Source organism: Ambystoma mexicanum, chromosome 1q (assembly GCF_040938575.1).
Source record: "Ambystoma mexicanum isolate Mex_15411 chromosome 1q, UKY_AmexF1_1, whole genome shotgun sequence".
In the NCBI taxonomy this organism is placed as follows: domain Eukaryota; kingdom Metazoa; phylum Chordata; class Amphibia; order Caudata; family Ambystomatidae; genus Ambystoma; species Ambystoma mexicanum.
Window position 1 is genome coordinate 104,710,833 of NC_090922.1, and position 15,143 is coordinate 104,725,975.

Consider the following 15,143-nt stretch of genomic DNA (forward strand, 5'->3'; position numbering starts at 1 on the left):
TACTGAACAGGTTAATCCATTAACGGTTTGGGGCTTTCGGTGTGAATTTGTCTTACTAAAGTTTGCATATTTACCAGATTGTATTACATTTTAACTATACCACATTTTACTACACATCCGTCCCTGGTTTATGGAGCCTCAAATGAAGTAATTATGACCATGGAAACCAATTCCATAGTGCCCTTCACAAGAAGCATAACGTTTCCATAATCAGTTGCTTGACATGTCCATTTTTTTTACGAGAGCATACCGACGGAAGCGCAGACCCTCGCAAATGACAAAACCACTGACACGTCCAGTATACCAATGGTGAGCCCTACAGACTTGCCGAAGTTCATGTTATCGACAGTTGGATCTTCCCACATATCTAATGCAAATCTAATTTTCCTTTTTACCACTTCGTGACAATGCACTGAAAATAAAGGAGCAAGATTCTGCATCCTTTTATTTTGCGCAGTCAACAACAACTTCAAGCTCCTATCAGGTAATTGTATTTCACTTTTTAATTACGAGAATGTATTATGCTTGGAATTTAAAATAATATGAAATCGTTTATGTATCCTGCCGGTTGTTTAAATTATGTGTCATTTACGGGTTACTCTTTATATGTACCATTGTCTGCATCCCATTGTCTCTGTTCCATTTCACTTGTTTTCATCCGTACTAAAACAAGTACTGTGTTACAGGGGGATGCTGGTACTTCAACTACAATCACATCATCCTTTGGAGCTGGTCCAGAGTATGAGATATGCATACTAATGTTTCCCTTGAATTAAACAAAGTAAAACCTACATAGGAAACTATTAGACAGTGACATTTGTATAAAAGTGCAGTGTTTCTAACTTTTAGGATTTCAGTACTAAAGTTACACTTCCTCCCTAATGCAGAATACATTGAAAAAAGTTTTAGTGCAACATTACAATCAGTATGTTTTGCACGTTGATCTCTGATCGAGTATGCTTGCCATCAGTCAGGTGAAATTCGAAATGTATATTTTGACTAAATGACGTACACTGTTTGCGAGGGTATGTATGTAAGCGATGTGTTCGATGACAGATTTTAATTTCCAATACGATTTTTTTTTAATGAATATTCTATTCAAGGAATGTATACAAGGTGTGGAATTAGAAGAGGAGGCACATGGATCAGAGGTGGTGGACCAGCTTGCTGGTACCTTCGTTACAGAGAAGACCACAGTTTCACAAAAATCAAGAAAACCAGGGTAACAAATTCATTTTCTAGCAGTGTTTTGGGCTGGTGTTTTCTTCATAACATGATTTTTTATTTACAGTGCTAACTACTGTATGTGCGACTTACATTGAACATGTTTTTACAACCCATTTCCTAGAGGCCCAAGAGAAAAATAAGTATAAAGACACAGACAACAAATGAAACCCAAGATGCTGCTTGCCAAACAGATTTCACCATGGAGCAACTACTATTTGAGGCGCAGCTTGGTTCAGTCAATAAGCAGACTCGAGATGCTTATGTCTAATGGCCAGAAACTGAATTGAATGTGACCGGCGAAGCCAGCAAAGTGTTGTTGGACCATTGCTACATTGTGAGAACTCGACAAGATGAAACTGAATATATTGAAGATGCTTTTGAATTCCTCACTGACCACTTGACACAATCTACATCCGCAAAAAAAGTCCACCCAATAAACAATCGATGTTGATGCTTTCTCCAATTTGTGTGCAAATAACACAAGCCAATCTAACAGAGACTTGAAGCTTCATCGCAATTGGCCGAGGAACTTGCCAAAGATCTTGACTACAGTTTGTCTAGTTTGGCCGATTTCTCTACCACAGAAGAGTCACAAACCACAATCTTGCAGGATGATTAGCTAATAAAGGAGCAGAAATACATTGTATTTGACAGCTGTATGGTAGAGATTATACTGATGCTGAAATGTGTACATCCAGTGAGGGAGAAAATATGCGGGAGCCATTGGTGAATGTGACTAGGCATTAACCTGAAAATCCAAGCCACCTGTGCCCAACTCCATGATACATTTTCATGGTCCGCTCAACCGATGCTGGACAAAGTGCCAGCTGGAAATCTGTGTTCAGCAGCTTTATTTTTCAGTGGCTCCAATATTAGTAAGACCAGTTTCTGTCAATTTGTGGGACTTCAGTTCCTTGCTAAAACACAGTACTGCAAATATCAAAGAGAATTTCTATTCCCTGCTATTAGTCAAGCCTGGAAAATTGAACAAATGTCAATTTCAAAGCACATTCACTGGCAAACGGTTCAGGCTAGCTGGCGACGAACAGTGTGACAGCCCTGGATTTTCAGCACAGTACTGCACATACCACTTTCAGGACACAGGAACTAAAAAAATTGTGAGTTTGGAGGTCGTGCAGGTGTCCCAATGTAAATCCCCAGTGGCCATGGAGAAGATGGTTTCATAAAATCCCTTGCACATCTTCAATTGAGGGGATTGCAAATAGACCTCATAACCACTGACAGACATGTTTCAATAGCCAAGGCCATGCAAGAACATTTTCCAAACATTCGCCATCAATTTGATGTATGGCACGTTGCCAACATCAGTCTGGTAGAAAAAAAGGGTTTGGAAAATATTTCACAGTGGCCTTAATCTCTCAGCAACCATCTTTGGTGGAGCTCCAAAACTTGTGATGGGTCTGTGGAAATTCTATTTTGAAAATGGCGCTCATTGATGCACCACTGTTCCAATGTTCACTCATGGACAGAAAACCAACATTTTCACGAATGTGCACATGGACCTTTATCGGAGGAGCAGGAACGCAAGAAGTGGTTGGTTCCATCTTAACCTCCACACAAAGCTCTTGAGAAGATCATGTTTGATAAAACTCTTTCAAGAGACCTGAAGGTACTCAGAGAATTCTGTCACACTGGAGAATTGGCAGTGTTCCACAATATGTGCCTAAAGTACAGAGCCAAAAGGTTGCATTTCGGCATAGACAGTATGCAAACTAGAACATTACTAGCTGTATTAGCACATAATGAGAATCTAGGCAGAGAATAATCAGAACTGCAGGAAACTTTGGAATGCTTAGTTACACAATGGCCTTTCAAAACGAAGCAAAAAATGGGTTGCCAAGCCAATATACCAGGAAATAGAATTCAATTTTGTGAAAGATCTCGCTTTGACTGTGTTGGCCATGCATACTCATGTAGTCGATCCTGATTTTCTTCCTAGGACGCATACATTGCCACAAAACATTGCAAACAAGCCCTGTCCACCAAAAGCGGACCTCGTTGAACAGATTACATCCCGGTACAAATGATTAGCAGCATGGTGTATGTTCCACAATGTTTGTAAATTGTACATGAACAATGGAATGCTATTAAAAGTATTACTTGCTTAATTATGCACATTTAATCCGGTTTATGAATCATTTATTTATATCTCGAACAATAACATGCATGTTTGTGGTCGCTTGGTGTCTGTAAAGCGCAACATAGGTGGCCATAGCGTCAAAATTTCTTTTCAAATGTATCCTCTTTGTCAACTTATTTTTGCAAGAAATGCCTGTTGTAGGATGCCATACAGTGTAACTCTGTGTTTTCCCCCTTCCCGCTTTCGGCCAGCTCTTGTGGGTCCTTCCCTGACCAGGGTGTGGGAGGGTCAGATGGATATCGGCATGAAAGCAACTGCGGGGTCTGCAGTTGCCTTAGCATGCACGTGTCCAAATAGACAGAATAAATAAGTGTCCCACTAGGGAATGAGACCAGATGAGTAATTGCAAGGGAACCAAATTTTATATAAGCAAATATATGGAGCAAAAGACTCTGTTGCCTGAGAGTGCTCTGCCGAACATTACAAGAACAGTACATTCTGAGTTCTCGAAACGTCACTACTGACGTTTCCCTATAGGTGCATAGTGTTACATCAGGATTGGAGGAAGACATGGATACAGTATATAGATATAGGGACTGGCTTCACAGGATTGGCTGGTGTCTTGGAGATCCGGCGGGCCGCACGTGGGTCAGCTTGGCTCCTCTCGGCGGGGTGAAGGTTGGACAAAGTTCTACGGAGATGAAGTACAGCTATCTGACTAAGCTAAATAACAAACTTGTCATGCAAGAACTAATGACTGTAAGCAAAACACTGCATGAAAGGGGGTTGTTGGTGTGAAATGGGTGCATTTTGACCTATATTTTTATGGGGGCATATGTAAGGGGTCGTTCCTTCGGATGCCTTATCAGAAGGGAAGATCTTTGATTTGCGGCCTTTGGAGTTTTACGATTTCAAACACAGTGGGGATAGGTGTTACTGTTACCAAAATATATGACCACTCTATATTAGGTATATGGTAGGTGAATTGGAGGTGGTGCGGGAGTAGGGTCTGGTGAACAGATGCGTTCAAAGGGAATGGGGGCATGGGTTCAGGGGACCATGGCCTGCCAGGGAGGGGGTGGAGGGCATGAGTCAGTCAGAGATGGATGGGGCACTGAGGTTGGAGCAGACTTTGGTCTCACATTCTTGTATGAGCAAATATTGTCAGGGCTCGATACTTGCTACTTGCAAAAATTAATAGCTGCATTTCCTTGAGAACAGGAGACTTGCTGAGCTGACAGAGGACAGAGGTGGTGGGGGCTTGCTGTGCGCGGCGCTGGGAGAGGGAGAGTGAACGAACATTTCGCCAGATGGGCAAAGGGCCTAGAAAAAGATGGCGTTTGGAAGGACACAAAATGGAGTTCAAAGTATACACATTAGCACAGCGTTAATAGACTTATATGAAACATGGGTGATGCAAATAGGTACAGGAAGGGTGGAGATGTCTCCCACCTTAGCTTATACGTCTTTTACCTGGTATGAGAATGGTGCAGGGGGGCGGGATATACCGCCTCTCCTCCTACATTTGTTAGTGCACAGGAAGTTCGGTGGAGATGGCAGGGCACTTGGATTTATAACTTGTCAGTGTTTCACATTATCCGCAGAGCACATTCCTCTGTGAACACGGGGCGCATGCAGACGTGACAATGGGGAGGACCCTAACTGGAACTGTTGTCATAAAATAACGAAATCACTATCACACTGACGTGTCTTGTACAGTGTTTTTGATTTGTCGCTTTCCTTCACCAAAATGAAACTTAGCATAGCCACTCCAAAGAAGGTGCAATTGTTGTTCATCCTTGGAAGAAAGGGAGGATTCGCTATGGATTGAAGGACGGGAGGTGTGTAATACCCACAAAAATGATAAGGTTCACCATTTTAAAACTGGACAAAGGAACATGTAATTTCATTTTATGAAAACCATTGATCTGAGCGGACACTCTGCGTTATGCCAAGAGAATGGAAATACCAAATATTACGTAAGTTTTACTGAAGACAAGTTTTATAGACGAATGAGTCAAGGTTTCATTTTCTGACTGGTATTGTTTGCTTACATTGTAATGGGTTGCTGGTTGGGGCATATTGTGATGACATGCAAACACAACCTGTATGTGTTTGTCTTTGTCCCGGGCACATGAGCAGTCTAGCATCGAAATGCTATGGCGATTCCTTTCTGAACTAGAGTACCTACAGCAATCCCATACATGTGTTTCAGCCTTGCTGTGCCTCATCAGTGAGATGGAGCTGTGCCTCTCTGAGCACAGTGAGCATGGAGTCCATATCTGGGTTCCTCCAGGTTCCACCAAAACCCCAAGTTCGTTGCTAATATTCTGTTATAAGGCTGTCTGTGTTGTTCAAATTCTTCCGTCCGCTTCTGCATCCCATAGCGAGCTAAACATACTCCACAGCACTAGCCTCTCAAGCACATCGTAGACTCCAATTTTCCACAACGTTTTCTCTGTATTTCCACTGTTTCTGATTTGTGTTCATTATTAGGTTTCACCCGGTGCAGAATCAAATGGTTAATGGGAACATTTGAAGAAAGAATGGCTACTGAAATATATTTTTGTTTTCTACACGTCTACATTCTGCCTTTCTGCAAATGTCATCGTTTCCAGTTCCCGAGTGATGGTTTCTTCAACAGGCAGTGACAGATACACCTAAACGGATGGATCACTATTACGCTGATGTGGGAGGATCGCCCGGGACCGATATGCCCTTTGGCGGTACCAGCAACTAGGAGCAACCTGTCCTCTTTTACGGTTGTCTAGCAAGAAGCTGATGCCGAAGCCTTGCGATTCAAGGTGCGTCAAATGCGCTTCTCCTACCAAAAGGAACACTGTGTGCCTCATGATAAAGGTTTGATGCTCGGACAGAACGAAATCAAACATTTGGTTGATAATTGAAATTGGTGGATGTTATCGGAGCAGTTATTGTGAAATAAAAGCACATTATAAATTGAAGCGTATTGGTGTTTGATAGTGTTTTCTATTCCGATTTGGGACGCGCTGACGTCATGAAAATAGGTGGAGAATATCGCTAGGAATACTGATGTCAGCTTCAGGGGTAGAGGATATGATTTAGTGACACAAGGGCAGTTCAATTTGGGGCGATGCAGCAACGGATAAGATTAGCACAAGATGGCCACGCCCCAATGTTTGATTTTGCATGTGTAAAAGTGAGGAAAACTTAGGTATGGTGCATAGGAAATGTTTTTACGATCGATCAGTTTGCATAAAACCACATGCCCGAACGCTCGGGACAATAACATTTTTGAGCGCACTATTCCTTAAAAGTACTTCGTTTTCCGGTCGAAGACCAACCACTAGAGGACTTTTGAATAATCGTAAAGGAGAGAAACTGGGCGATAGCTTGCTGGGACATTTGGGTCAGCAGAGGGTTTATTCAATAGGGGTAAGACACTTGCAGATTTCAATACAGCGAGAAAGTGTCCAGTGGGTAGAGGGAGAGAGAGGTTAAAGAGCTCAGAGAGCCAGGCAAGTGATTGAGACCAAGTCTTTGACCATTTCGGGAGTAAAAGGGTTGATAAGAGCTCAAGATGAGTTGGCACTGCAAAGGATGTGGAGTAAGTGGTGGATATTGGCTTAGGTGTGAGCAAAGCTTGGAGGGTAGGTACAAGTTTGCAGGGGTGATTACGAAGGTAGGAGGATTTGGCAGAGGTTAGGCCTGCAAAAGAATTTTGGTAGGAAAGGTGTTTGTAATTTGTGCCAGTGTCATCATTCACAGCGAATGTTTGTTTTGTGGATCTGAATTTTAGAAGTGATACAAGGCTGAGAACGGGAAGGTGTGAATGTACGAGCAGAATAGTGTTGGTCAAATGGAGTCATAAGGCAAAATGAAAGTGCGAGAAAGCATGGTCACTGGTCGAGGCATGTATAGGGGAAAGAGACCGGAGAGAGGTCCTCACATCATCAAGGTAAGGGACATGAAATTCCTGCCTGAATTCCCTCTTTGGCATTGAATAGGGGCAATGAGGTAAAAGTGAACAATGGAGGGGATCAGAGGGAGGTTGGAGGATGCAAGTGATTTGGACAGAAACACAAGGTCAAGAGTTCCCAACAGAGTAGGTAGGCTGGTTGTGGACGGGAGTAGAGGAAGTGGTCCTATAGAAGTGATTTGAGTTCAAGGCATGTGGCTGCAGAGGGAGTCTACAAGCTTGATAATGGTGATGTCTGTAGGAAGTGACTTAAGGAGAGAAGGGTCAGACCAGTGAAGGAGTTGGGAGAACCATAGGGTCGATATAGAGCCAGAAAACTGAGGGGAGTAAAAGGAAAGAGTTGAATAGTGATCTATCCAAAAGAGCAAGATTTTGTCAGAGGGGGTAGAGGCGGTGTTGAGGGCCTTATTGATGAGCAACCCCATGCCACTGCCTTTTCCAGTAGGTCTGTGAGAGTGGAAGATGGTAGCAGAGTCTGTGGAGAGATGCTAGTGTAGCAGTCATGAGGGGAGATTCAGATTTCTGTGATTTCAAGAAGTTGAATTTGAGGGTGCTAAGAGCTGAAGTGCTCAGTGATGTAGGAAGACTTGTTGCATTCCAGAGGTCAAGCGAAAGAGTGACAGGAGGTGGAGGAGAGGAGCAGTGCTGTGCAGTAGGCGAGGGGGATAGAGAGGGTGGAGATCCTGGGAGCATGGGAGGATCTTATTTGAGAGGTGTGGGTCAATGGGGAAAGAGGACGATAGGGAGGCCGGAGATTGATGAAGAAGTTACACCAAGATGAGACTGAAAGCAGAGAAAAGGGAAGGAGAAAAGTGAGTAGAAGGTGGAATGGAGCAAAATCAAGATGCATGATGGATGGAAGAGGAAATAGTAGTCAAAACTATAAAGAAAGGGGGGGCAGCTCAAAAAAGAGGCAAAGGTAGTGTGAGAAACCTGAAGATGTCTCCCTGACTAGTCCCCGGGATTTGTCATCCAGGTGGCCAGTACACGGCCATCACTATTGGATCCAGTTCCTGGGGGGGACCAGTGAGGGAGGATCACCTGGATGAGGGGTCCCCAGGAAGTGAAGGCTGGACAGGACGGGTGAGACGCAGTATCCCCCTTCTTATAACACCTTTTCCCAGCCTACCACGTAGGATACTGGGACACTCTACCCCCACCCCCTTTTCTTTTTTTTTTGATCAAACAATTTTACTGATTTTATTACTTAATACACAAAAAGAACAGTGACCCTGAGGGGGGTCCAACCAACAATAACATCATAAGAGAAACTATGGTCCGTCTTTCAACAGCTTGAGGATATGTTAACAAATACTTGTGCACTCTTGCTTTGCCATTACATACTGGCCACCGGCCTATGTCGTACAATAGTTTTATTGTGCGTTCTCCCACTTTTCCCATATTTTCACCGCTTTCCCAGGGCATCCTCTGGCCGCATATACTCTTCGCTCCATCGCAATGCATGCTTCTACATCATCTAACCATTGTGCATGCACAGGGGTTACATTCGAGCCCCATAGCTTCGCAATGTTGCGCTTGATCAGTGCCGTGGTGGTTGCAAACAGTAGCTTGTCGGTGCAAGACATCTCGCCCTCTTCTTCGACACCCAGCAACATCAATTTCGGATCTCTGGGCACAGCCCGACCCAGTACCTTACTAAGTGTGTCGCAGCAGTGTTGCCAGTATAGCGTGATGCGTGGACAGTCCCATATGATGTGGAAAAAGGTGCCCTCTTCCTGGTGGCAGCGCAGGCAATTCGGGTCTGTGGTTTTACCCCATCTGTACAATGCAACCCGTGGGTAGTAGACTCTATGCAGTATTTTGAGCTGGACAAGGCGTAATCTGGCCGAAATGGCTGTTTCCCTCGGGTACATTAGGATTGTTGTCCAGTCTTCAGGCAGTATTAATCCCACATCCCTTTCCCATTTAGATTTTAGACTCGATAGCTCCGGTGTGGCGAACGAGGTGAGAACATTGTACATCACTGAGGTGATTTTGGCGTCTATACTATCTAGTACCAGGTTCCTCTCTATGGGGGTGCAGTCTGCCATGTCTCGTAGGTCAGGCAAGTACCGCTGTAGAGCATGACTTAATTGCATATGCCGGTATCGGTCAGTGACAGGGAGGTTAAACTCCTCCACCAACCTCTCGATTGTCACAATTCCCCCGTCCCGAATCACATCTCCTACTTTTGTTATTCCCGCAGTTACCCAGTTTCGCCATTTTGGGAGCCTGTCCAGCTCAGGGATGTGTTTATTTACCCACAGTGGTTGTACCGGTGTGGTTTTCCCCTCCCAGTTTGTGTTTATGCGCCTCTGCCCAGATTAATGCTCGGTGAGTAGCCATTGTTTTGGTGGTGTTGCTATTAGTTTTCTGGTATAGGGACTCTAGTGGGGTTATGCTTGCTCCATCTAGGGTATCAGATTTAATGTGGGGTAGCGAGGGGTTGCCGTGTAATAGGTCATTTATCACTGCCATCTGACTCGCCCAATAGTACGTCTGTATACGCGGCAATCCTATTCCTCCCTCCCAAATGGAGCGCTGCAGGATGTGGAGCGCCATTCTCGGGTGTCCATTGTTCCACAGGAGTTTCCGGAGGATTCTGTCGATTCTATGAAACTCTCGTCTGCAGATGTGTAACGGGGCGTTTTGGAGTATGTACAGGAATCTAGGTAGTGCCATCATCTTAAATAGTGCTGCTCTCCCCAGTAGGATCAGTGGCAGGGCGTTCCAGTGTTTGACGTCCTCTGCAAAACGGTTTATGATTGGGTGGAGGTTATTTTCTACGTACTAGTTTAGATTCGTCGTTATCTGAACCCCCAGGTAGCGAAACCGGTCAACTTCTATACGAAAGGGGCAGTTCTGTATCTCTACGCTACCCGTCTCTCTGTGGGAATAGTGTGGACTTCGACCAGTTTACCTTCAAACCACTAAAGGATTCATATTCCTTCAGTAAGCATATCACTGCAGGACAAGAGGTTGTGGGGTCTGATAGATACAGGTACAGGAGCAGGTCGTCCGCGTACAGTGAGACCTTATCCTCCCAGTCTTCTGTCCACCGGAAGCCCTTCCACGTTTGTGATTCTCGTAATAGAATTGCCAACGGCTCTATGGCAAGCGCAAAAAGCATTGCAGACAAGGGGCACCCCTGTCGTGTCCCCTTGCCCAGTTTGAACGGCTGCGAGAGCCACCCATTTACTCTGGTCACGGCCTCTGGGGACTTGTATAGCAGCTGCACCCATCCCAAGAATTGGTCACCAAAACCCATTCGACGCATTATTTCCCACAGTGCTGGCCAGTGCACCGAATCGAAAGCTTTCTCAAAATCTATTGCTAGAAGCGCCAGGGGACCCCGCAATAGGGAGGATTTTTCGAGTGCAGCGTGCAGTCTGTGTATGTTCATATGCGTAGACCTCTGGGGCATAAAGCCACACTGGTCTGGGTGTATAAGTGACAGGATAACTTTCTGCAGGCGAATTGCTAATGCTTTCGCCAGGATTTTGGTCTCGGTGTTGATTAACGAAATCGGCCTGTACGAACTACATTTCTCTGGTGGCTTATCTGGCTTGGGGATCACTATTATAGTTGCTCTTCTTAGGTCTGGGGGAAGCTGTCCTTGCTCCCTCGAATGTGTGTACATCTGCAGGAGATGCCGAAGTATTGCACTTGGTTCTATCCTTTTCCATGTCTCCACCGGGAAGCCGTTCGGCCCCGGTGTTTTCCTGGGATGTAGTTGTAACATGGCCACCCCTAGTTCCTCTTCAGTAATGGTTGCCTCCAGTAGATCTCTCTGTGTGTCCGTTAGGCTGGGAAGGGTGATCCCGTTCAACACGGAGAGGTTAGTGGGGGCTTCCGGTGACCCATAGAGCGTTGCATAGTAGGCTGCAAAGCCTTCTGCGATAGCCTGATCTGTCCACAGTGGTTCCGAATTGTCGGGTGTGATCATCCTGACCTGTTTGTGCCCTTCATCCCTGCGCTCCAGCCAGGCTAACAATTTACCCGCCTTATCTCCAGTCTCATACAGTCTGGCGCGCATCGTGGTGTGCGCCTGTTTAGCGTTGTCTAGGGCTACATTGTGCATTTTTTTTTGGGCAAGGACCAGTGCTCGGTTCGTTTCAGGCAGGTCTCGCGCCAGATGTGCGCGTTCTGCACGTCCCACCTGTTCTTCAGCCTCATTTACTTTTTGCATTTGAGCCTTTTTGTGCGCCGTTGTCCAGGAGATAATCTCTCCCCGCAATACCGGCTTGTACGCCTCCCACAGCAGGCTTGGGTCATCAATTGACCCAGCGTTCAGTTCAAAGTAATTGGTTGTGGTTTCTTGGGACGAAAAAATAGTCCAGTCTAGAGAGGGAAGCATGGGCGCCTGAGTGGAAAGAGTATTCTCGCCCCTCGGGGCGAAGGTCACGCCATACATCCCTCATTCCCAGTGCTGATATGAAGGTGGCTAGCCTAGTGTGCGTGTCAGGATTCCTACCCCTTAGGTGTGTACGATCCATACCCAGGTTCATAACATTGTTAAAGTCTCCACCAAGGATTAGTGTATCTGAGGAATCTTGTACTATTAGGGGGGTTATTTCTTCTATGAGATTTGGCAACAGTGCGGGTGGTGCATACACAGCTAGTATTGTTATGGTTCGATTCCATAGGGTTCCTGTCATCTGCGTTTTATCCCACTCCCCTCTCCTTACCACATCGCCGGATGTATCAGGCCTCGATCAGCGGGTCCATGTCTCCGTTGTAGGGGGCGCGCTAGTCGGATCACCAGCCGGTACGCCGTGCGTCTTCCTCCGCGCCAACACTGACACGCCGGGTTTCTCGCCCCGGGCCCTCTTCAGGCCCCGGTTTGATTGGGTTCTCGCCAGGTGGGCTGGGCCTGCGACCACAGTAGCGCCCCGCCGCCGCGGTCAGGATGTTGACTGCAGGGCCCGGTGGAGCGTGAGCCGGCCGCCGGTCGACAGTGCGCGCTCGCAGTCATGGCGGCCATCTTGGGCCCAATACTTGTCACGGTTCCTGCAACTTCCACTCGATCTGGACGGCGATTCCTTGTACGGATTTGCGTCGGAGCACCGCGATTCGGTGCAGGAGAGTCTCACACACCGCTGGAGTATTTCAGGGTTCAGCTCGGATATATATTTTATCAGGATTTAACAGGATGAGGCCAGTGGCGCGGGAGCAGCGCGCGCTCACGTCCTCATCGGATGGCTGCTGGCCACGCCCCCAGTGAGCTAAAAAGGCCCACCCCCTTTTCTTGACACAAACACTTTCTTACACCATGAAAGACAACAGACTAACACTAGAGCCGTTTACCTGACATGCCCCAACACAAGGGTCCGGCAGAGTCAGGCAATTTACCAGTATCATACCCATGGAGCACGAGAGCACATGACGAGCAAGGCAGACCGCTCGATGAGACAGCTATCCAAGCACAGCAGTTGAAGAGGAGGAGAAAGGCGGTGAGAACCGAAAGGGTGACAAGGAGAGAAGCGAACATGCCCTTTCTGACCCAGACCCGCAAAGCCTCCCTGAAAGGAATCTTAAGACTGTGAACAATAGCCAGCGTGTGTTGCAGCAGATGTAAACAGTACACAGAGCATGCCTACACTGATAACCATAACGGGGAGAGACACAAGCCTCCCAACCTTCCAAAAACTACTCAAGATGCTATTTAAATAGTCTGATTCAACAATGATTACATTCCTGGTCTAGTAACCCCCACTCCCCATATGTCTGTCAGTATTGCTAGTGGTATATATTTTATGGTACATGTTCGCCCTGATACCTGCGGGCTACAGCGCGTTATAAGCACTAAACATAAATATAAGGGAAAATCTGCTGCAGAGGGGTCCGACACCATGTGGGTGCTCATTCGAGAGGCTCTGGTTGATTCCACGGTTGTTGAAACTACTGATACCAGAAGGTCCTAGGAGAGCCGGAAGGAAAAGGTCAAAGTGGTCATAGAGGGGTCTAGCAAAACCCCCTGTCCAATCGAAAGTCTTTGACCTGCAGGTAATGGAAAAGCTAAGGGAGGTGAATCCCACATAGTGAGAAAGAACTGTATGATTGGCAAGAGTGTACCCAAAGGAGGGATGCCGATGGAAAGGGGCAAAGTCTGAAGTCCCAGTTAACAGTTTGTTGACAGGCGTGAACCTGACAGAGGGATGTCCACAATGAACTGTTTAAAAGGACATTAAGGCTTGTGAATGCCACAGGTAAAATAGTTTTGAGAAAAAGCCTTCATGAACCCGACGGAGGGAGGCTGATATTCTAGAGGGGTCTGAGCCTGGAAGAGGGGGACACAGGGGTGAAAAGTCATTACCCAACGTACATTTGGATAGGAATTTTTCTTTGTTATTTTGAAAAGATCAGGTCCTTAGAGGCAAGAGACTTTTTGTAGAAAAGAGACTTAACCACTGAAGGTCCTTCTAGCTGAAACCGGAACTGTCATCTTGTGCTGGGAAAGCTCGAGAGGGTGCTGTGCTCGGGAGTCCTGCCTTGTCCCGTACTCAAAACGTGGGGAAGGGAGACCCATGGCTACCACATCCTGACTTATCATTTATGAACACTTCTTTCTTTCTAGTGAATATTATCCCACACTCTTTTTGTATTTAGTTGTAAGGATTGGCAATCGTTTTCTTTTTTAGTATTAGCCCTTTTATTTGACAAGACGCCACTAGGACTGCCTTATTATTATCTGATGGTTGTAGCTTGCTCCCATCTTAGATTTAGGTTTAGATTAGGCATTTTTCCAACCTGCACCTACAGTTTAATAAACACCCTTGAACTGTGATGACTTGCGTCTGTCTTTACTGTTGTCACCATGAGTTCCTTATAGTAGGTCGGTGAGCGGAAAGGGAAGGGTTGGATGGCTAGCTGAGAAGAAGCAGGTGTAAGTTCTGTGTTGGGCTAGAATGCGGCTATCGGTAACCAAATGCCAGTTAACAGACTCAAAATAGCAATGTTTCTTGATGCTATGAGGCAACGCAAACCTCCGCATTGAATGGATAATCAATGGATGGAAGAATCCTTATGGTTGGAAGCAGAAGTCTGGTAAAGGGTGAGCTTGTTGAAGTGCTTGGATAAGCAGGGGTTCTGGCCCTATGCCCTTTCTGGCCCAAATAGGGAGCTGCCCTTCGCTGCTTTTGGCCCTTTGCTGCAGACTCCCGGGCTGGACACCCAGGGGAGACTAAATAAAGGAGGCAGTGTATTGCATGTTTGTCTGGGAGCTACCCTGTGTTGCAGATGCCTCCACACTTGCAGGCAGAGACCTGGGTGTTATAGGTGGGACCCTCAGATGTTGCACAGGTATATGGTAAAACTGGATGTGGCCAAGGGGGGAAAAAAGCATTATTAAAAAACGAACCTCCAGACAGTCGCATGTCCCTATTTGAGCCAGTCAGTGTTCCAGATGGCTACCACAATTGAACATTGTGTAGGGCTATGTTTTTGTATGCCGTATACTATTTCCATTTTGTGTGAATTTAGTGCGTTTTTGGTAAATCGTGATGTTCACTTGAATGATACATTTTTTAAGTTATTGCGAGTTTGGAAATGATTTGTGTTTAATCGGTTTGTTTGTAAGATGGACAATCTGATCTGTTGAGAAGTTTGATAAGTGGGGCAAAGCACATGTTGAATAACTGAGACCATACTTGACCATGGGTATTGTATGGCCATGAACGTGATGCAGTGCCAGCAATGCATGACTAGATGCCATGTCCTGCTCTCCCTGCTGCTAGTTACTACACCTGGAGTGTAGTGCCCACAAGGCATGGCTTATGGCAGTGTCTCCAGGCACTGCAGCAGTGATTAATGGTACAAGTATATTATTACTAAATCAATACACTGACAAATGTTTGC

The 15,143-nt window shown here is 45.9% G+C and overlaps 1 protein-coding gene across 4 annotated transcripts in view; it reads left to right on the forward strand.

Moving 5' to 3' along the window:
• Positions 1–15,143, forward strand: part of RNF166 (ring finger protein 166) — a 784,597-nt gene that overhangs the window by 141,133 nt on the left and 628,321 nt on the right. The gene's annotated exons all lie outside the window — the stretch shown is intronic.